This window comes from Pagrus pagrus (assembly GCF_965226575.1).
Source record: "Pagrus pagrus genome assembly, chromosome: 9".
Classification (NCBI taxonomy): domain Eukaryota; kingdom Metazoa; phylum Chordata; class Actinopteri; order Spariformes; family Sparidae; genus Pagrus; species Pagrus pagrus.
The window spans coordinates 8,536,030-8,558,170 of record NC_140193.1 but is presented as its reverse complement, the minus strand read 5'-3'; the positions used below and the strand labels follow the sequence as shown (position 1 = coordinate 8,558,170).

Sequence of the window (22,141 nt, the reverse complement as noted above, 5' to 3'; positions counted from 1 at the left end):
GGCCCAGATAACTTAACTACAGACTGCCCCACATCCCTGACCATCTGCCCCACTTTACTCCTTAATTGGCTGTAACTGTATACAGTACAATGCTAATTTGGTTTCAGCCCTCTAATTAGCTTAGAGAGCCCTTATCAGTGATTTCTCTGCATCAGCATTTCCTCACCTCTTTCTTCTTCTTTCTCTGCCCTCATTTATTCATCGCTTTTTCATCTTGTTACTCCTCAGGAGACTGACCCGATTCTCACGCTTCCTCTGACATAAAAAAAAACACACACAACTGTACACACAGATGTGTACGCGTACAGGAACAGAAGCATCAACATGTCTGCGCGAGCTCTAAGAGAATGCAACTTAAGGGGTGAAGGAGTCTCCTCACATCAGCCTACTTTAAGTACAAACCGGTGCCTCAAAGGACAGGACAACTGAAGGAGGATGAGAATTGGAGCACTAATAAGATGCAGCGGCTCACATTTTGACATGAAGCATGTCTTCTTAAGAGGCAGTGGTCGTGTAGATGTTAGGTTGTCTCTCATAGGACAGACAGATTCTGGGCGTTGCTAACATCCATACTTTATAGAGTGTTGAAGTAATGAGTCCCATAATCCGGAAATCAGATAGCATTTCTGCACTTCCGGTTCCCTCAAAGTCAGTGGGTTTTTTGAATGAGTTTTCAGTTAAATGCCTGAAATAAGGCTTAAGATATTTACAACTGCGAATTTCTCAAGTTAAAAAAATTGTATTTTAAACTGAAAAACATGATAAGTGTAGTTAATGGTGCAAATCAAAGGGGATCAAAACATTTTTTGTCTCTCTTCATTCACAAACCGGAAAGGGGCGTGACTTCGGCAGCAATCACACGTCACTTCCCTGTCGCCGGACTGACCACGCCCCCCTCAGGATGAAAACAAGCGATGTGAAGGTGCAGCTGGCGCCAGATTGAAAACAGAGAGTAGTGACGTGTCTAAGAGCTGCTGTGTTGCATTTTTCACACCAAACACTAAAATAATCCAAAAGCTTATGATTTTATTTACTTCCCCAAAGATCGAAGTACAGTAAAGGAAGAGATAAGTGGCTTTAGGTCGTCCACAGAGAGACAGAGCGAGACCAGTCAATACCTGTCAAACACCTCATCACAGGTTAGTTAACGATGTTACAGAGTAAATGACATGTGGTCCGATTTTGTCTGTAGATCGAAGCGAATCAAAAGAGAGCCTTTGTAAAGTTGTAACTCCAGTTTTTACTGTGAAAAAGTAAAGCCCGACCGTAAAACACCTGTTTTTATACTGGAGTTTGGTTTACCGGTCTGTCCACTCACTGACCGCCAGGAGCAGAGGCTGTTTTAATGTTCATAACACGCATAAACTGAGCTGACCTACCTTCTGATAATGAACCTTGTAAACAGCATTAAGTAACGATGATTGTGGAGCTAAACTTATGATTGGTCAGGGGACGGGACAAGCTAGCAGAGCAGAGGAGAGTAACGAGGCGGCCGGGGTGTGTGTGTGCTCTCCCAACGTGTAGCAACTAGCTTACACCTAGCAATTAAAATATGTCAAGAGTAAGATAAAATACATCTAGTAGCCTAACTCGTTCACAAAGAGTGTGTTAAACCGCTATGATACGAGTTTGTGTATGTACTGTGTGGCTGAGAGCTAACGTTAGTTGTAACGCTAGGCTACTAGCGGTTAGCATACTGGCTAATGTCCTGCTAGTGCTTCATGTACGGACTGTTCAGCCGACAGAGCTCCGGACAGCGCGCCTTGTGACCGGACTATCACAGTTGCCCCGCTGTCTGGAGGGAGAGCCGCCATTTCCCTCCTGCCCTTGGACTTTTTCTTTATTCACTGCCATTAAGACGGAGTTTGGACATCTTTCTTCATTATTGGTTGTGTCAGAAAGGAGAGTGTTTAACTGTTCACCTTGGGTGAGTGACTCCACATTACACTACCAGGCTACATTCAGCCCTGCCACAGCTAGCAGTTTTTAAAGGGCAAGTATATAATGTCCTCTTGTTTGTAGGATAACCTAACCAATTCCCCAAGAGCCTACTCAATTTGTGTTTTTAATTTTATTCAATTAAAGGTGCAATATGTAAGAAATGGCCACCTCTCGAATTCATTCCCAAAACAAATAGGGAGCAGCATAACACCAGAATAAGAGCAAACTGCTGCTAATCTTGACCACCGTTAGCTGGTTAGCTCAGTTAGCTGTGCAGCTAGCGATCCAGACTGAGAGCTCTGGAGTGGTGTGGTATTATGAAATGGACAGGCCAGGGCTAGCTGGTTAGCATGCTAACTTCAGTAAATATCTCTTCAACATATTACATAGGTGAGTTTGACATAACCTAAAAATGTTAAAAAATGTATAAATACATTTGTTTTTGGCAAATAAATCCTTAAAACTCAGATTTTCCTCTTTGTCGGTTTAACAAATAAGGATATTTAGAAGCCGAGGTTTTTTAGTGAGCATTCACTATGTGAGCTGAATTCAGTTTAACACAAACTGAAGCATACCAGTGTGTGTGTGTGTGTGTGTGTGTGTGTGTGTGTGTGTGTTAATCTTGAGATGCGAACACACACTTCAGACAGGTCTCTTGTGGTTGGCCTTTGCTGAGTGTGTAACCTACTAACACAGATTTCAACTCTCTGCTTAGTAGCACAAATTACTGATGGCACACACACACATACATTAACAAACATGATAAAATGTATTAATATTTGGGGATTTTCCATGCTATGGTTAAAAAATCTGTAATACTCTGTTAGTTTCATCGTTCCAAAAACCTTAATTTGAGCTAATTAGCAGTTTAGACACGGTATATTTTAGGCGAAAAAAGGAACATTGATAAGTTTAGAAGTTTATGAGGGTGTTATATATATCACTCCTCCTCTCAGCCTCCTTTATATGTTTTCCATCCCTGCCTCTCTTTTTTTATAACACACACAGCTCCCACTAAACCAACAGGCATTCCCCTTATAAATGTGGTTACTGGTACTGGAAGGCAGTAATACTCATGTGCTGCACAAAGCTGTAGAAGAGACTCGGGTCATTTGTATGTAAGTGCAACTGAGAGGCCCCCCGAAGCCTTCTTGCTGTTAGACAATAGCATTAACCGCACAGATACTCTATTACGAATCATTACTCCTAATATTATGTCAACTACAAATATTAAATTTGCATAATGCATAGCAGCCCTAATGAACAAAATCTAATCAGTAAAAAATGAAAATTTGCATTAAATACTCGACATTGGGCTTCATTTAGGTTCCACACATCCTGAGGGATGAATCTTCCTGTGAGAGTTTGTGTGCTCGCATTCAGCAAATCCCCAGTGTAAGGTTTAGAGAAGCACAGTTGATTTGATTATCTTTGCATTATTTCCACCTTGTTGGCAATGCAAATGAAATATTTCCTTCAGCTGAGACAGAAACTACTGACTGGAAGCAGCACAATCCCTTCCTTACCTTGCTTGTTTGCAGCCTCTTTCCTCCCTTTTCTCCGACTTATTTTCATTTACTGAAATAATTATTTGTGCTGCAAATAATTTAGTCAAATATTTATTTAACGTTCCCCCCCTTTCCGTCTTTTTTTACTTCATCGTTGCACCTGCTCCACATTTTTCCTTTGTTTCCTCTGCTCCCAGCAAATTTCTCTAATTGATAAAGTTTAATTATTATTATTATCATTTTGAGCGTACAAAGCATTACCAAAAGCAGAGAGGGGACGGGACCAGAAAGCGTTTTTAAGAATAATGAGCCACAAATTAAATTTGCATGCCTCTCAGCCTCTTACTGAATCTTATTTTTCAATTTGTAGAAAACATAAAGTAAGCTAAGTGCAAATGTCTCCTTTATTGACTGTATAAAATCCATTACATGTTTTTTTTTTTGTTTTATCTTCCACCACCTGGGTGGGCGTCTGGGTGAGAGAGCTGTTCGTGGTCTTGGCAGCTTCCAGCACCCTGCTCTCCCAATGTCCCGAACTCGCTGGCTGCATGCTGCTAAATCAAATTACATTTCATCAGACAAAAGCTTTTTTTTTTTTCTCACTACACCAGTACAAATAAGATTCTTGTAAATCTAATCACAGTATAAGGCTTATTGCTTTCTCATTTATGGGTTTTCATTTGTTTGGCTGTTTGCCAGCTGCTGGCAACTGTCCCTGAATTTTCGCCAAATAAAAAAGTTACACAAAAGCTGCAAGTCTCACCTGAAAACTTTTATTTCTTTCCTGTAATTAATGTTTTGTTTGAGCGTTTTACTCCCCTGCCTCTGTTTTTTTAACCATCCTGGTTGAACATTGTTTGTTGTTCTCCCTCCTCTTCTCTTCTGCCGTTAATCCCTTTCTTCTAACCACTGCTTTATCTCACCGCACGTCATCTCAAACTTCTCATCTTCCTTCCCCAGTCCAGTCACCAGGATGACATGTTGGCACTTAATGTTTCTGCAAACCCCTGATAAGTTCACATTTGTATGTGTCACAGGCTATGTGCCATGTTGACATTTCTACAATGTGTGTCACGTCACCTACACATTACATGTTTATGACCTGACGTTCGTGTCGTGACGTGGAGGCCACAGTGCTGGAGTTACAGGCGAGAAGGCTCCTAAGTTTGAGGCTGTGTTACAGCATTTGTAAGCATTTCAACACTGGAAATTTTTAAGGAGACCTGGGGACAATTTTCAGCCGTTTTGGTGGCAACCAAACAGCCAAAATATGATGTTTTCCTAACCCTAACCAAGTGGTTTTTGTGCTTAAACCTAACCAGACCATAAGCACAGGGTCACAACATAAAATACTAAATTAAACATGAAGATGCAGTTAAAATTAACTTTGTTACAAGTTTCAATATATTCATGGTTTTCAGAAACATACAGTATGTTGTCAGCATTTATTCTGGTGACTGGGTTGGAAGGAAAGTCAAAAATGATGTTAGAAAATTGTATTTATATTATATTATTATATTATATAATAATATTTACAGACACACTGTGCCTGTTTCACATTAACAGTCCAAATTTCACCCTCTAAAGTGGATACACGATCATGACCACGCATGTAAAAAATGTATTTTCAAGGAGTATGCTGTTTAGTTGTGAAGCTCCTGAAATGTTTTGTAGACTGGAAAACTTCACCCATCTTTTTTACAGCATTTTTTGGTGAACTTTTCCTTTACGATTATAAAGAACAGACAGGAGGCTGAACTCCCACTGGGGCTAAACTTGTCCTAAGTACACTGTTGATACTGTTAGTCATTTTTAAATAATCTTCAAAGTGTGACTTCATGTAACACTGAACCGCTCACAGAGCGAGAGGTCGCTCAGTGGGCAGATCGGGTTTGATCCAACACATATTGACAGGTAGTGTATGTGTGGGCATGAGCCTCTGCAGTGAGGTAAAGTTGGCTGCGTGGGCGAGGACAGGGAGTACAAAACACAGGCATTCTGCTGCTGGTGCCAGCAACAACCCCTGCAACACACACACACACACACACATTTGTGCCACCTACCCAGATGAAAGCGTTGGCTCGGTGGCAGACCACTCTGTGGCTCCCTCGGAGGCCCTGTTGAGGGCTATTGTTGCTATTTATGGGGTAAGGAGTCAGCGGTGTGTACTCTACAGTATGTTGTGTATGTTTTTGTGTTTGAACGTCCTTCTGTTTCTGCAACACATACTTTGCAGGTGTTTATGTTTGCTTCTGTTCTATATCTGAAGAGCGTGTGTGTGTACGAGTGTAGTGCCTACTTGAAGCAGTGAGACCTGCTACAGACACACTGTGGCTGGATCTGCATAACTCGAAACACACACACACAACGCAGCAAGGGGGGGAAACCGCAGCCTTGGATAGTTTAAGAGTCTTAATGTCAACAGCCACCTCTAAGAGCACAAGTGTTTGCGGCTGAGCAGCCGTTTAAGATAAGCCAAAGGCTACTGAACGGAAAGACTGATATCATCATAACAGAATGTGCTCTGCAGTAATGGTGACTGATGAAATGTTTTACAAATGGATAAGAGGGGCTGAACATAATAAAACAGAAAGAAGCAGGCAGGGAAGACAGTCATGATAAAATATTTCATAAGAGAGGAGAACAATGAAGGGGAAAAAAGGGAAGAAAACCCAGTCGGCAGAATAAATGTTGGCAGCGTAGGTTTCTGCAGACCACAGATATGTTGAATCTTGCCATTTTTTGATGTTGCAGCTTTATGTTTCTCCAGTTTTCAGTTTTGTTCTTTCACAACAAAACACGAAAATCAATTGGTGAGGGTGAGGAAATGATCGTGTTTTGGCTTACCAGTGTCCGTTGTCAAGAACATGGCTGGACATTGTCCAAACACCTCGTTGAAAATATTCAGTAGTTTGGCGCTTACAAAATGCTGAAACTAGGGGTCGACTGATACCGATTATTAGAAATCAAGGACACTGAAAAACGAAATTTGTGGCAGATATTCATTTGTAGTGAAAATGAAACTCTGTGTGTCTAAATTTCGAACAACCAGTGATGGAAACCTTAGTACAATTTACTCAAACACTGTTCTTAAGTATAGTTGTGAGGTACTTTACTCGTTATTTCTATGTTCTGCTACTTTACACTGTATGTCTATTAATTGTCATGTGTGAACCAATCAGATATTGTTGTGGGCGGGACATTGTGTGATACCGATTATCGGAAAAATAGATAATCAGCACGCCGGGGCCTATAATCGCTCTAGCCCTAGTAGAACTGCTGTCTGAAACAGTGGTCCCTGACTTGGCAGCTGTCTCGCCCGCTCGAAATGTAAAATGCCAAAATTTTATTTCGGTTCCTCCATATGCAAACTAGTAAAAACTTCCAAAATCAAATGCAAATGACGAGTCATGAGCAGGAGAAGACTGAGAAACCCTCTCATACAGTAACTCCACTTGTTATAATCTGCTGAATCAATATGACCTTTCACAGGTTTGATTTAATTTGATTTGATACATGGGAAACTTGTCTCGGGCTCATACCAACGATGACCTTCCATAATTACAAAATCGCCTATCAGGAGGAGGCAATAAACCAATAATTTCCAAAAGACACACGTTGAAAAACTATAGGTGATGAAGCGATTCTGCCATCAGAGGAAACCAATATATCTTATCCTATATGCACAATAACAAAAAGTTCATACATAACTGTATCTAACATATTCAACTGACATGATGTATCCTCCTTACATCATGTTTACGCTCATAGGTGGCTTTGAAGATTTAATGCACAAACCCCTGTAGCCAAAAACACCTCTTGGTGTCAGGTGATCTATACATGGTGTAGATATGAACGATTGCTCTTAAATATTCTGCCAGAAGAATTCAGAGCAGAGGATACGAGTTAGGTTGTGTCTCACGATTATGGAGCATTAGCTCTTTTAAAATTAGTTTCTGATGAAATGCATTGTGGTCAATCTGCATACATGACTGATGTTCATGTAAAGGTGATTGTTTGCTGTAATGGTTGTCTTTGTTCTCTTTGTTTTATTTTTGATTCTATGTAATTCTTTGGAGAGAAAATTAGGCTTCTGGTGGTTCTGTGATAGTCTGTTTTGAAAAATGTCCCATAATAAAAAGAAAGAAGAAATAAGTCATAATATAAGCCAGGGCTGTTGTCATGAGGTTTCTAATAATGCCTCTCTTTTCCTCTGTATGTGTGTGTGTGTGTGTGTGTGTGTGTGTGTTTGTGTGTTGCGCTCTTTACCTCTCGAAGGGATGAAAGTCCTCTATCATTAATTTTCTAATAATGCCCCCATGGCTTCACATGTGAACAGAGCTCCAAACACATCAATCACAGCTCAGAGTGTGTGTGTGTGTGTGTGTGTGTGTGTGTGTGTGTGTGTGTGTGTGTGTGTGTGTGTTTGCAGGGGTGTTATTTGTGGTTATTTGTGTGGTTTCCAGTGTGTGTGTGTGTGTTCGTGTATTTCACCATGTTGTGCATTTACCAGCGGCTCGGGGCAGTGTGTGCTTATTGGATTGTTGACAGACTGGTGTATTATTCATCACCTGATGGAGAGTGACAGATGACTCCTGTTATGAGTTCATGCATGGGTATCGACCAGTGGCAGAGGAAGTATTCAGATCCTTTACCTAAGTAAAAGTCCAACTACCACATTACAATACTAGTAAGCTGTGTTATTAATGTTTAAAAGTCCAGCAGTGTCCCTGCTGCACTGTTAGCTCCTGGGGTCCAGCGTTGTACAAGATGCTGAGCAGAGAGTTATTTTCTTCACCACAGAGTTTGTTTGATGTGTTGAATGTTAACGTGCGTGTTTGTTAGCTTGTTATCGGTTGTCAGTTGGTCTTGTTTGTTACTGCTGACCGCTGCTCCACTCCGATTAACGTTACATCGTAACGTCTTGTGTCGGCATAAAAACTGTTCACAAACATGCAGCCTCTTTAATATTTGTTTTACAAATTATCCAGTCATGAAATAAAAGAAACGCTTGCAACCATTGCCTTGTTTAAAGATGAACTTCAAGATAACTCTAGCTCAGTTTTGCATTATTTATACCCTCCATGCACCGTCAAGCTCACGCACACACTTCAGACAGGGTGCGTGTTAGCTTAGCGGCTACAGTGAAGATTTCAGATTAAAATAGGGTCTTAATAATGTCTGTGATAAGCAACAAGCAATAATGCAGGGAGGAAAATACAGAAAGAAGCTTCAGGATAAATTAAAACGTTGTAAGTTGCCAAGTGAAAGAAACAGAGAGATTTAGGGATGCTCATCCATTTCCTGCTGAGTTAAGAGAAGGTTATTGGACTCCCGACTCCTCCTTCACAGCATGGTGTGTGTGTGCACATTTAAGGTGCACACAGACTGCATTTTTTGTACCTTCGAGTGTATTTTTATGTGCGTGCTCTTGTGTGTTCTTGTCTCAGCATGTAGTTGTGAGTGACAGCTGGTGATTGTGAGCAACAACTGCTCAGACCTGAGGAACCTCGGTGTGCAGCTGTAAATAAAAGCTCATTCTGATTTAAACAGTGGCTCTCAATCAATTTGGCCCCCGTACCTTCTGTCCTGCCTGCTACTCCACAGGCAGCTCTGATAAAACCAACTGCACCTGTCTGGGAACAGACAGCGCACTGACAATGTTACCAACTAGCTGGTGAACATAGTGCAGCATTTAGCTGCTGAAGAACCAGATATTTCCCTCAGGAGTTGGTGAAGATCAAAACAGAGCTGAGAGCAGAGTGAATATTTAGTTCACATTCATCAGCTGGACAGAAGCATGAATGCTAATGCTGCACCGTGTCTGTTTTCTAACACAGTCACCATGACAATGTGTTATTTTTTATGTAAATTAAAGTGTACTGATATTGATTGTTTATAAAAACATGCACACACATACAGGCATACAGTATAATTACCACAGGGAGGCTTGTCCAAAACTGCGGCAGCGTACCTGGAGAGTTCTTGGCTCATTATGTTGCACCTGACTACAATTAGACTGGATGCATCCAACAGAAACACACACATGCTGCATGTACACATAATCACAAACAGGCAAAAAAAAAACAAGCACAATGTACAAAAAACATAAACACCATATTATTAGTGATTGGAAGGGAAACAAACAGTTCAACATGGAAGAAAGATGGTGCAGATCAGATGTTGGGTACGAGAAAGTTTTGAGTTTGTTGTGAATTGTATAGCAACATTCACAACAAAAGTGATCTCATGACACTTTCCAAATTGAGCAGGTCTGAACCATACTCCTTCAGTAATTTATTTACAGAGACCCAACATTTCCCCCATGAGCAAGCACTTGGCGACAGTGGTGAGAAAAAACTGCCTTTTAACGGGCCTCGGATCAGAACCAGACTCAATGGTGGGCAGCCATCTGCCTAGAGTGGTTGGGTAGTTCGCAGGTCGCTAATAGAAAATCATGCTACACACCCTCATATAGGGTTAGGCTATGTCTGCTGAATTGGCATATGACGATGTCTACAGTGAAACATTGTGATGCACGATGACATTGTTGTTGATGAATTTTGAGGCAGCGTGTCCCCTCAGTGTTGTCGTAAGGCAGCAGTTGCGTTGTGTTTGTGTTTCCCACTTACAACGTTTGTAAGTTAAAATAACTCACTTTTGTTTTCACCATTTAAACCGTCACCTGACTTCGTGAATGAATCTGTCAGACATTTTCTGTTCTCGGCTCAGACGGTTATTTCTTATCTCCACATTTTAGTTCTACTTAATCCTCCACCTTGTATATCGTTTAATCACAAACTACTTTAATCTGCTCACCTTGCCTTTCCCTTCATTTCTCTTTCCACCTCTGGTCTCTTTTTTTGTACACCCACTTTATCTGTCAGCAGAGTTATAATGTTGTATAAAGTCGCCCAGAAAATACAACTCACTGTTTTTGTCACCCCTGATTCTGTTTTCACAGCAGCAGGTAAGCTGTGTGTGGAGGTGGCTTGTTGTTGATGACCAAAATGATCCGAGCCAACATGGTACCAAACCAGGTTCACTGACAAGCTTTTACAAAACAATGAAACAATAAAACGAAAATTGAAAAACGAGATAAGAAAGATAACATGATAAGAAGGAATGTACACCCTTTTTTCAAGGCAGACGACAGACATCTACTGCAAACCCCGCCCTGCAGTTTTTGTAAGCAGCTGATGCCGACTTAACAGCTCCTGCTGCTCCTGCTTCACATTAAGAGCTTCCCAAAGACAAACCGCAGGAAGGCTTTGATTTTCTCCAAAGTAAGCAAACTCCTGCTCACTCTGATAAAAAGTAATGTGAATCAGATTAGATGAAAATTTAGCAAAAGGTGCAAAAGATAACAACTACGATGAGTGTGTGTGAGTAAGTGAGGTGTTCTTCTTGGTAACGTTGAGTTGCTGTTAAAATCAAACACTTCGTACACCCAAACATCGACTCCGACCTCCTCTCGGTGCGGTTTTACAGCACAATAACTTTGTCACGACCTCAAGAGATCACGTCTCAGGAAACATAAACATAAGTCATGTTAAATATTTGCATTTCTGTCATTTTTATGGTGAGGACGGCCTCATTGTGCTTACACGAATCTCTCTGTGTGTATACATTCCTGCTCCTCCAAATGCTTTTGGATGACTGTGAACACCAGTGTGTGTGTGTGTGTGTGTGTGTGTGTGTGTGAGATGTCATTATCCCTAATAGAGGACCACAGGTGGCTCTATTTATCAGACTAAACACTGCAGCAAACAGTGTGACAGAGACTGGCAGCACTTTGTGCACAAACACATGGATGCCTTGTTCTCTAAAAATAGGATTTGTTGTCCTAATCAAACTCACAAAGATTTACTGTTTTTTGTATGAGGCAGGATGGATTCAAGGTCCGTTTCAGAGTTTAAAATTACAATAATTAAAGGTCCCATAGTCAGATGCATCTGTTTTGGGTATCTACAGGAAAATATTTACATGTTTTAAGGTTCAAAAACACATTTATTCACTCTGTCTGAACACTTTTAGTGCCCGCCTCTTTAAGCCCATCCTCTCATGACAAGCCCATCATGCTCGGGGCGTGGCTGAGGGGCGTGGCCGTGTAGTTGTGACATCACAACCTATACAGAAGTCCTGGCCGCTCGTTTAAAGGTCATGTTGATAACATTTTAATGTGGACAAATATTTTTGCCTCTATTGCAGAAAGAGTATCTATTTTCCTTAAAAACCCTATTATGACTTTGAATTAATAATTTTAAAATGTTTGACAAAAGAGATGGAAATCTCACTTTCTACAATAATGGGACCTTTGAAGATTCTTCTTCCTCTTCTTCTTCCTCTTCTTCTTCCTCATCCTCCTCTTCTTCTTCTTCCTCTTCCTCTTCTTCTTCTTCTTCTTCTTCCATCGTTTCATAACAGTGTAGGGCATGTCATTACATATACAATAGATTACTTATGTTTTCATATTGCTTTTCTACTTTTCTGTTGAAGATGTAACATTCCTGCCATAAGCCTCTGTACTGTAATATTTTTGTATTGTAGTGGAAATAAATTATCACATTTTTTATTAGGTAATACACCTAAATAATTCATAACCACACTCTTCCCGATGTGCCTTATTTTCTCCAGTCGCCCTCACTTTCCCCCTCTCTCCAGCTCTGTATAAATACTCATTTTCTTTTTGCCTTTCCCACATTTTCTGCCTTTTTCTCTTCCTCTCACATACTTTCTGTCTTTCTCTCCCTACAGGCTACGGGGGCCCTTTTCTTATGAGAACCCTAGATCTCCGTCGCAGCTTTACAATGGCTCAATATTGTATCATCTATCACTCTGCATAGAGCTGCGGGCCGCATCAGCCTCAGCGGACAGGAAACAAGATTTATTACAGACGACGACGCCCTGCATGTGCGGTGGGAGGAGAGACAAAAGGAGATGGAGATGCAGTTGGACAAAAATGAAGACTCAAATGTGTCAGACGGACAGCGAGAGAGAGGGAGGAAGAGGTGGCAAAGAAGGAGACTGGTCATCTGAAGGAGTGAAAAAGGTAGAAAAAGGTGTTTTTGTGTGAGGAGGAGATGGAAGCAAAGAGAAATGAATGTAAGAGGAAGAGGAAGACAGAGAGAGAAAGATAGATGATGCAAAAGAGAAGGCTAATGAGCTTGAGTGATGGAGAGTATAGTGTGTGTGTGTGTGTGCGCGTGTGTGTGTAAATGACGGACGTAGTGCTTAAAGGCCAATGCCTGGCTGTGTGTCCATTAGGTGTTTAGTAATGACTGAGGTTGTGTGTGCGTGTGTGTGTGTGTGTGTGCGCCTTCAGTAATCATCTGTGTCAGTGTGATTGATGACTGACCACAGTCGCTGTTTAAACATTTAAAATCTTTCAGGACAGAGGAGCAGAGGGAGGAGAGAGGAGGAGAGTGATGCTGAGGAGAGGTGAGGAGAAGGATGGAGGGAGCAGAGGGTTGTTAATGATCAGATTTAATCCTACACAAGCAGAAATCCACATCAGCACCATCGCTTCAAACCTTTCTTTGCAAGCTCTGCTCACACTCCTAAGCAGAATAAAACAATGGTCAGACTTTGCTTTTAAAGTTCTGTGTTGTGCTAATGACTCACCACATTTCAGAGTAGGAATGCCTCATTAAAGCCGATTTAAGTGCACACTTCAAGCTCGTACAACCATATAATTCTGAGACATTTAGCGTAAGAAATGATAAAAAGCTGCTGAAGTGTTGTTGTTGTTTTAGCTAATTTCCTGTCCGTTCTGCAGTTCGCAATCCCCTCCCTCCTCTCCACGTCACCACGTGAACTTTAATCATCAGACATGGCAGCAAACAGGCGGATCCAGACAGTACTCCCTCTTTATGGAGTACTCTGTCCTGATTGGATGAAGTGTGCAGGGGTACCAGAAAATTTATTTTAAACAGAAATGCAAGATTGTCCAGGACATAACTCGGCATGGATCTGGTTTAAGAAATGTTACACCGTATTCACAGTTTCTGTTTAGAGAGAATTGTGAAGTCAGTGTTTAGATGAGCTGAACAGTAAATATAAACTCCTTCACATAGCAGAGGTTTATTTAAACACACTGTCAACACAACTAGCTGCAACTCACCAGAGGGTTGCCACTGCAACCTCCCGGGTGTTTCCCACACAAATATTTGCCGACCAGTTTAAGCTTTTCATACTTTTGATTTTTTATCTGTCCGAGAGTACGACGCCCTCGCTCTTGCCCTCCCATCTACTGTCAGTCACACGTGCTCTGCAGATGGAGAGAGGGATGCTCTCTGGTGTTACATCCCTCCTGTAAACCCACTGATTGTGATGGGACCTCTCGTATTTAATGCAGACCTGCTTATGCCATCATTTTGTACAAACGAAAGTGGCGCTGGTCGTTGCGATGTCATTTGGTGCACGCTCCTGAAAGCGAGGTGTGTTTTCTCGACAATTTTATAAAACATACTGCTGACGAAGGAAGCAGATTGAACATTGAGTCCCATTCTGTCGGAGTACCAGAAAGGTACTTTTACCTTTTACTTTCTATGTAAAATGTTTCAGATATTGTAGGGAGATGCCACCACAGCAATGACAACGTGTGTACTTCGGTACTTCCCCGGTTTCAAGGTTGTTTCTTATCTCTGATCACTACTTTTCACGAGTGTCATATCAACGGAAAGATGGTTTTCTGCTAAGGCAAGGAAGCTCCCTAAAAAAATTGGGAAATACACATATTTCCTTTCTTTCCCAAGAGTGAGAGAAAAAGATTGATGTCAATCCGCCTGAAGCAAAGTCGTCTGCATTTGTTCTAACAGTAATCTGTGACAATGACTTAGTTCCTCTGCGTCCTCACTGAGGGTTTAAGATGTCAGTACTCACACACACATTAATCCACTCTTGGATAGTTTTACACTGTTGCATGTTAACCTGCGATGTGTAGATCATCCCAGCCAGAAATGTCCCATGAACTACATGAGTGGATTTATTGTGGGAAGTATTGGAGAGTTCCTTCCTCAGTATTTAATCAATGGCCTCCAGAGTCAAACCGGTTTTATTTATACATCCCAAAATTAGAAATTTGCCTCAAAGGGCCTCACGATCTATGACACCGTCTATCCTCAGACTCTAAAGGCTTAGAAAGGAAAAACAGCGAGAATGAAAGAAAGTAGGCCGGTCCAGAAGTGACGACAGAATTACGTAGTGATGTAGAAAGTGCAAACACTGTGAAGAATATGGATAGAGGATGAAAAATGTCTCGTCTTTCCAGGCTTGTTTTACTCTGAATAATCCAAATCATTCTTTTTTAGTTTTTTCTTAGAAAGTAAGAAAAAAAAATGTGTTTTAGTTTTGATGATTTGGATGAACTGCATTTTGAAAAACCGAGCTGCTGACAGCACTGTAAGACATTTGTAACGGTAAACATCATTTATTTTAAACAGCAGAGTTTTGGGTTGCTTGACACAAGACACTAGAAACTGTTTCCGTGCGCTGCGAGGGAGTTGAAACGGTTGTTTCAGGAGAAATTTGATCATTCGGTGTTTAGCCGATCCTGGTGGAAAATGTTGGACGTTGCACAGAAAGCTAACAGGTGTGGGACACGGAGGTGGAAACAGTGGGAGGACTGGAGGGAGAGACGAGAAGTCACAAATAAAGAAAGAATAAAGGAAGTAAAAGTTGCCGTGGATGACAGATGGGTTCGGGGAAAAAAATAAGTGTGTTGGAGAAAAAAGGCATGAAGGACAGAGGGGTGGAGAGGGGGAAATGGGAAGAGGAAAAGGAGACAGGCAAGCAGATTGTGTGTGTGTATGTGTGTGTGTTCGTGTGTTCGTGTGTGTGTGTGTGTGTGTGTGTGTTCCAGCCTCAGACAGACAGTCCAACAGTCTGGATGCTCGACTGTTTCTCAGGCCTTCCAATATAATTCAGCCGTTCCGCCATGTCAAGTTCCCCAACGCGGCCAGCCACGCCCCCCTTTCTCCTCGCTTCCATATATGGGCATCCTGTCCCCCGCGGTGCTCAAAGGGATTATTATGTTTATGTCCGTGCCGCTCCAGTGACCCCGTGGCAGAAAAGAAGAGAGATTGTTCATGCTACTTCCACCCTGCTTTCTGTGGCGGCAAACCGTCTCCAGGACTTCAGTGTCGGACAGATGTGTGTCCCTGTGTGTGTGTGTGTGTGTGTGTGTGTGTGTGTGTGTGTGTGTGTGTGTGTGTGTGTGTGTGTGTGTGTGTGTGTGTAAACATCACATACACACAGCACAGATACTTAAAACAATAGTTGCTATATGCTATAATATGCTTATTTGCTTATTTTGGTGAGAGTTTGATGAGTAGATTTATAAACCAGGAAGTTACTGCACCCAACCAGGAAATAGTCCAGGACATAAACCCCTGTGAATATGGCAACAATAGTTTAACAAACAATATATAATATGTAATCTAGTGAACTTTAGAGGTGCTGGTGGGCCAACCTGACAGTAGCGTATGAAATGTCACCAAGTATCTACAGGATTTTTGCATACACATGGACACACATTTTTTCATTTTACGTGACTCTCAGCGGGACTATCTTCGATGTCTGCACCACATTTCTTTGACCGAATGAAACAAAGAAACGTGGCCGCCCTTTCATGTAACGCTCAGCAAGAATGAGAATTCCCAAGTGTTGAACTATCACTTTATATTTCCTCAGGCTTTTGAGCAGCTTTATGCTGAGCGAATGCACAACGATGCTTTTAAACCAAGAAAGTAATATTCATTAACGGCTAACACAGATATCGGTTACCATCTACTAAATGCATTCAAATCAAATCATCTGCTGTAGTTTAAGTGTATTAAAAAGTTGTGTCAAAGTTACATTTTGGTAAACGGTTTGGTGCCTTTCTGTGATGTACAGTCGTACCAGTGGAGTGAATTGAATCTGCAAGAGAAAGAGCAAGAAACTGAGACAAAGCGAAGAAAGAGGAAGCTTGAAAAGAGAAAGAGGAGAAGACTGGGGAAAAGGAAAGAAAAGGAGGTCTTTAAATGAGTGTGTGGAAAAGCGGGCTGGCATTGAAACAGACACGCCCCATCACACAACAGTCGAGACATTAACTTCTCCACTCTCTCTGTTTCCCCCCTGCCATCACTCTTTCTCTCCCTCCCTCTTTCCTTCCCTCCATCTGCTCTGCCGCTGCACCTGGCCTCTTCACGTTCTCTCACTCCATTTCCTCTCTTTCACTCCTTTTCTTCTCCTTCGCTCATCATTTCTCTTTCTTTTCTGTTTGCACCATCCTACCCTCCTCTTCCTCTCTGCCCTTTTTTTTGCAACTGAATAGTCCTCTCTCTCTTCTGTGCGTCTTCCTCAATCTGTCTCTTCTCTCCCATCTGACAGCGTTTCCATCTCTTTTGACATCCCCGTCTCCTCCCCTTCTCTCTCTCCCAGCTGACTTTTTCCTTTTACGGCATCAAGATCATCTCTAAATCTTTCTTTTTTTCAACCCATATTCTCCATTTCTCGTCTCTCCAAATGTTAAAATGTCCTTTATAGACCGTCTCTCCCTCTACCATCCAGGGGGCTCACTGCCTTCTCCATCTTGGCCCAGCATGAGTGGGCCACGTCTGGGAAGAGAGAGTCAGGACCACAGGGTGACTCTCCAAAAAATCCTGGAGGGTTCTGACACAGCGGCCATATGGCAGAGCATTGAGGGAACGGCTCCACACACACAGACGGAGGAGACACAACACAGTCTCCAACAGACGCCCAGTGTGAAGGAATGGATTGTGTCCCCTGTGGCCGGTGGGCATGTCCGCCGCTCATTAGTTTCCCATGGAGAATTGATATTATTCACAAAGCTGACCACATGAATAGGTGGATGGCATGCGAGTGTGAGTGCAAGTGAACCATTACAAACGTGAAGTCAGCCTCATAAAAACACATTTGTTTACACCCAGACATCGCTTAAACCACAGAATTAACCTTCAAACTTTGTTATTCCTCCTTGAAGAAAGCGTATAGCAAGTCAATAAGCGAGCTGGAAAATAGAGTTTATTGTCTACAATTGCAAAACATTAAAAAAAAAAATTCGCGCTAGCTGCTAATTTGCAATAAACAGAAAGTGCAGCTGAGGCTGATGGAAATGTCGTTAGCTTTGTGGGTATTTGGTCATAAACCAAAGTATTAACCTAATCATCGCGGTAATTAGGATTCATCTTCGGGACCATAAATGTCTGTGCAAAATTTCCATCTGATGGTTATTGAGATATTTCAGCCTGGAACAAAGAGGCAGACAGACTGACGTTCCTATCCACAAAGCCAAGGCCACTATCCTGCTGACAAAGGCAAGAAACCCAAAATATCTTATTCTTGGCTTCGATCTAAATAGTATAAACAATATTCTGGTGAATGTTGAGTCAATATTTTTCTGTTATTGTATGACAGGAAAGTTCAAATGTTGAGTTTGAGTGATTAAAACGTCTTTGAAATCGGTGTTTATCAGTCTTTACTGAAGCAGAACAGTTGACTACAGAAGCCCTGAGGAGCAAGTGAGGAATTTGTTCTTCTGGTGCTCGATTTCATAAGTCTGATCTCAATTATTGTCTCTCCTGAGTTTATGACTTGCGAACTAGTGGAAAAAGAAGTTTTGCCAGAATAATCCCCCGAAGTTCCTTTTTTTTTGTAGTGTGTAAAAAGACCTGAAATTTCACATGCGAAAGAAAACAACAACAAAAAAATATTTTTCAGGAGATTTTTTTTCTTGTGCGAAAGCGAGTGGAAACTTTATTCTTTTTTTTTTTTTTTTTCAGGAGAAAAAAAATTCCACATGTGAAACTAAAATCCGCAAAAAAAAAATTTTGACCCCTTTAAAAGTTTGACACTTTTTTTTTGGTATGTGTTCATATAAAGTAAATAAATAAAGTTTTGGCAGGAGATAAAGAACATTTTTTGTAAGACTCAACTCCACTGAAAGAAAACTCGAATGCTTTTCATTAATTTAGTCCATGGAGTAGTGGCGCTCTTCAGCCTCCTGTGTTCAAAATAAGTATTACAATGACACAAACATTGAGGCAAAAGAAATTAAAAAAAAAAAAATTCTCAGTTTTATACTTGGAAAAAAAAATCCATGAAATTTTTCACACATAAAAATGTTCTCCCAAAAAAACAATATTGTCCCGAAAAATAGAATCCCTTTTTAAAAAAATCTCCTTTTTTTAAAAAAATAAAAAATTGCTTGGTTTTGTACTTAAAATATTATTTTCCTGAACTTGTATGACATTTTTCAAACTAAAAAAAAATAAATTCTCCTTTAAAAAAAATAAAAATAAAAATTGGAAATTTTTTTTAAAAAAAAGTGTTTTCACAGATTAAAAAAATAAAGAATTTAGAAAGATTATCCTGGCAAAACTTTTTTTTTCATCACTTTTTCACCACCTCAAGTCATAAACACAGGAGAGAGAAAAAATTCGATCAGACTTAGAAAATGAACCACTAGGGGGCTTCCGTAGTTGAGCCTTAATGTCGGAGAATCAATTGTTCGCAGATGTCAAGTGTCACACTGTTGTTTAAAACGAGTGTTGCCTTCACATATGGAAGGATGTAGCAGGACGACTGCCAGTGTTGACAGGGTGAAACATTTCATTTAAACCAATTTTATTGTTACTTCATGTTGTTAATGGTTAATCTGAAATGTTGCTCACAAAGGAAAATATTATTTATTTATCAGTTTATTTGAAAGGGACAACACATGTAGACATTGTTACATCTGATCAAAATGCAACTAATGCAACGTATATAGGACTTCTAGCCGTGTCTAATTTGCACTCGTCGTCTCTGGTTAGACTTTTGATGAATAAAACACATGCTTTTAAATTGTGTGATTGTCATGACTTAGACCAACAGTTTAGAACAATGACCAAAAATTAGTAGGAACAGACAAAAAGAAGAGAAATGAAAGTTAAAATATGTACGCTATATAAAACATGTAACTCGTGTTCACAGATCAGTGTTTTCAGTTAAAGATGTGATTTATGCTTTTTCCTGCTCTTTGCCAATCAGATCCTTTGTTGTAATTTTCTGTTTTCTCATCTCTGTGTTTCACAGACTTGGATATAGCTGGCATCAACCCAGTCGCCCAAATAAATGTTGGCTGGACAAGTTGTAACTCAATGTTTCTTTAGGTTCAATATTAAATTTTATGTTTTATGCTCTGGTTGGTTTTGGAACCTGAAAGCCACTTGGTTAGGTTTAGGAAAATATTATGTTTTGTCCTAAAATACCTGGTTCTGGTGCCAGAAACGCGGCTGGAGATTGTCCCGATGTCTCGTCAAAAATATCCACGCTTGTTGCCACAAACATGGCTAGAAAACGTCTCATCTCCTTTAAAATATCCAGCGGTTTCACACTTACAAATGGATTCTCTTCTGGCTGCTGGCATCAATTCGTTTTCACGGAGAAGAATGATGCAATAAATGCATGTATATTCATCTACGTGTACGCAATGGTAATAATTTTAAATGTCAGTGAAATATGATCCATTATGTCGCAGTATGGGGTTGTGAAATGTCGTGATTGTCCTTACATTGGCCTTTTTCTAATAAGACAATCATTTTTATTCATGCCACTGATTCTGCCCTATTCACTGTGTTCCTCACCATTACACTCACACCGACTAAATTAAAAAGATTACTCACTTTTGACAATCGCTCTGTTCCTTTCTACAACTGCCCCATCACAGTCATGCACAAAGATAATTGGCTGCGTCACAGAAAGCTTGAATATGTCGGTATTTTTATTTTGTTTGTTCATCTTTTACTGTTACTGACAGCTGGTTTGTTCGGCCTTCACCGACCTTCCAGTACTTTTAGCACCTCTTTAAGCCAATGCAAATCTTTATCACATGAAGTCGCAATACAAATCAGACGGTGAACTTTTAAACCATTTCGAATAAAAAATGTGCTTCAATGAAATGCATCAGAAGTGCAGTTGGGTTTTCTGGCCAGAGGGGTCCAAACACCCTGTAACGCATCACTTTGTACCATTACTTTATGATTTAAGGTTACCTTCTACATTGCTGTAATCACATTAATGTAATTACATCGCCTTCCCCAGTAACTCATTAATGTAATGCACTGCCATTAGATTTTCTGTGAGCTGTGACAGTTACAGGCCAGTGAATATGTAATTCTTGAAAAGTGTGCATCAGTTAGGCTGGATAAAGACTAGACGGACAATATTTTTGTATTTCTAGAGGATCTTTCGGTTTTTGTTGATTCTAGCGCCCCTTTGGACAAAAACAGAAAACCAGAGATGAGGAAATGTATTGTCTTTTGTGTTTTTACTGATGGTCTCGTTTGCTGTTACAGGTCATTTATAGTCATCAGAGGAATTACAAGACTGTTTCATTAACACTTAAAAGTTCCTCTTAGTCACTTTAAGATTGTGACAATGTCAGATTAGGAGATATCAATTGTAAATTTGTGTCGTGACCCAACGTGGAAGGTGGAAAAAGAGATGCATCATGGGTTGTAATCCACAGCGATACAGTACACGCCATAAATCAATACAATTGTTTAGCCCAAGCCCCCAGGATGATCGCCAGGCTTTGGAGTCAGATAAACAGTCCATGTGGAGAGCAAAAGAGGTGGAAGGCACTGGCCGAAACACATCAGCTGTCATCTGACTACCATTTAGCTTTTTTAAAATGTATCGGCATTCATATGCCAGAAAAAGAGGAAGTCTTGGCCTGTAAGTCCATCATCAGGATATCTGCTGAAACGTCGGCGCCCTGCCCCCAAAGGCTGATAATGTCATTACAGTGTTGAATGTTACTTTTTCAACTGTATCAATTTGTGTCATTCAAGTTATGAGTCAATGGAAAACAATCTCTCTTCAGGTGTCATATATTGTGATATGTATATGTGTAGTTCAGTTACAGCTGCATTCAGTCTCTTGTTCACACACCGTCTGTTCTCTCGCAGCTCTGTGTTTCACTATTGGTTCTGTCAGCTGTAAATTCATGCACCGTCTCTCCACACTCCTCCACTTGTATTGCCCTTGGTGATTAAAGTAACTCTGAAATCCCTGACTAACGCTGTGTTGGCAACAACATTTGCATATGTAAAAATGTGCGCGCGCGAGTGTTGCTTCGAGAGTCGTGTGGGCTCGTATTAGTTTGAGGAACAAAGCGCTGAGTTTTAACTGGGGCATCTAAACACAAAAACAAACACATGACAAGAACAACAACACTGTCTTCAAAAAAACAAGCAAACTCTTACACATCGACTTCCTCTTTGTGCTGAACCATCAAAGCACAACGCTGCTGTGTGCTGAGTAGGGACTGACACACACAAATAAACCAGAGTTCAGACCGACTCATCCTGCATCAGTCTGTATTTCTCTCTCTGGATCTAATGATTAACATCCTCTGCCCCTCTTCGGCTTGTTATATAAAAGCCTCTGAAGATTTTCCTCGAAATGCAACATAAATGTTTGGTGGCGATCCAAGTGTGTGTGTGTGTTTACCCCTTTGACAGACCTTCCCTTCTCTTTAATGACTGTTTGTCAGTCCCTCTCAAAGTCAGTAGCTGTGTCTCAGTTTAGGGACTGCATCCTAAGAATCAGAAGGCCGAACCGAGATGGTCCGGTCTGCGGAGGATTTATTATCTGCGTCACCAGCTCTCCCGCCCGTCACACTCCTGTCAACCCGCAACCTC

General features: G+C 40.8%; 1 long non-coding RNA gene across 4 annotated transcripts; it reads left to right on the top strand.

The window, feature by feature from the left end:
* Positions 1-908: 908 nt before the first annotated feature.
* LOC311262437 lies at positions 909-21,373 on the top strand. Of its 4 annotated transcripts, none has more exons than XR_014623254.1 (5): positions 909-1,139; positions 1,739-1,927; positions 12,207-12,501; positions 12,842-12,890; positions 17,004-17,916. It is a non-coding gene; the product is annotated as an uncharacterized lncRNA (long non-coding RNA). The 4 variants fall into 4 exon arrangements; XR_014623252.1 differs by lacking the exon at positions 909-1,139 and adding an exon at positions 19,530-21,373 and having other exon boundaries at positions 1,510-1,927; positions 17,004-17,317; XR_014623253.1 differs by lacking the exon at positions 1,739-1,927.
* The last annotated feature ends 768 nt before the right edge of the window (positions 21,374-22,141 follow it).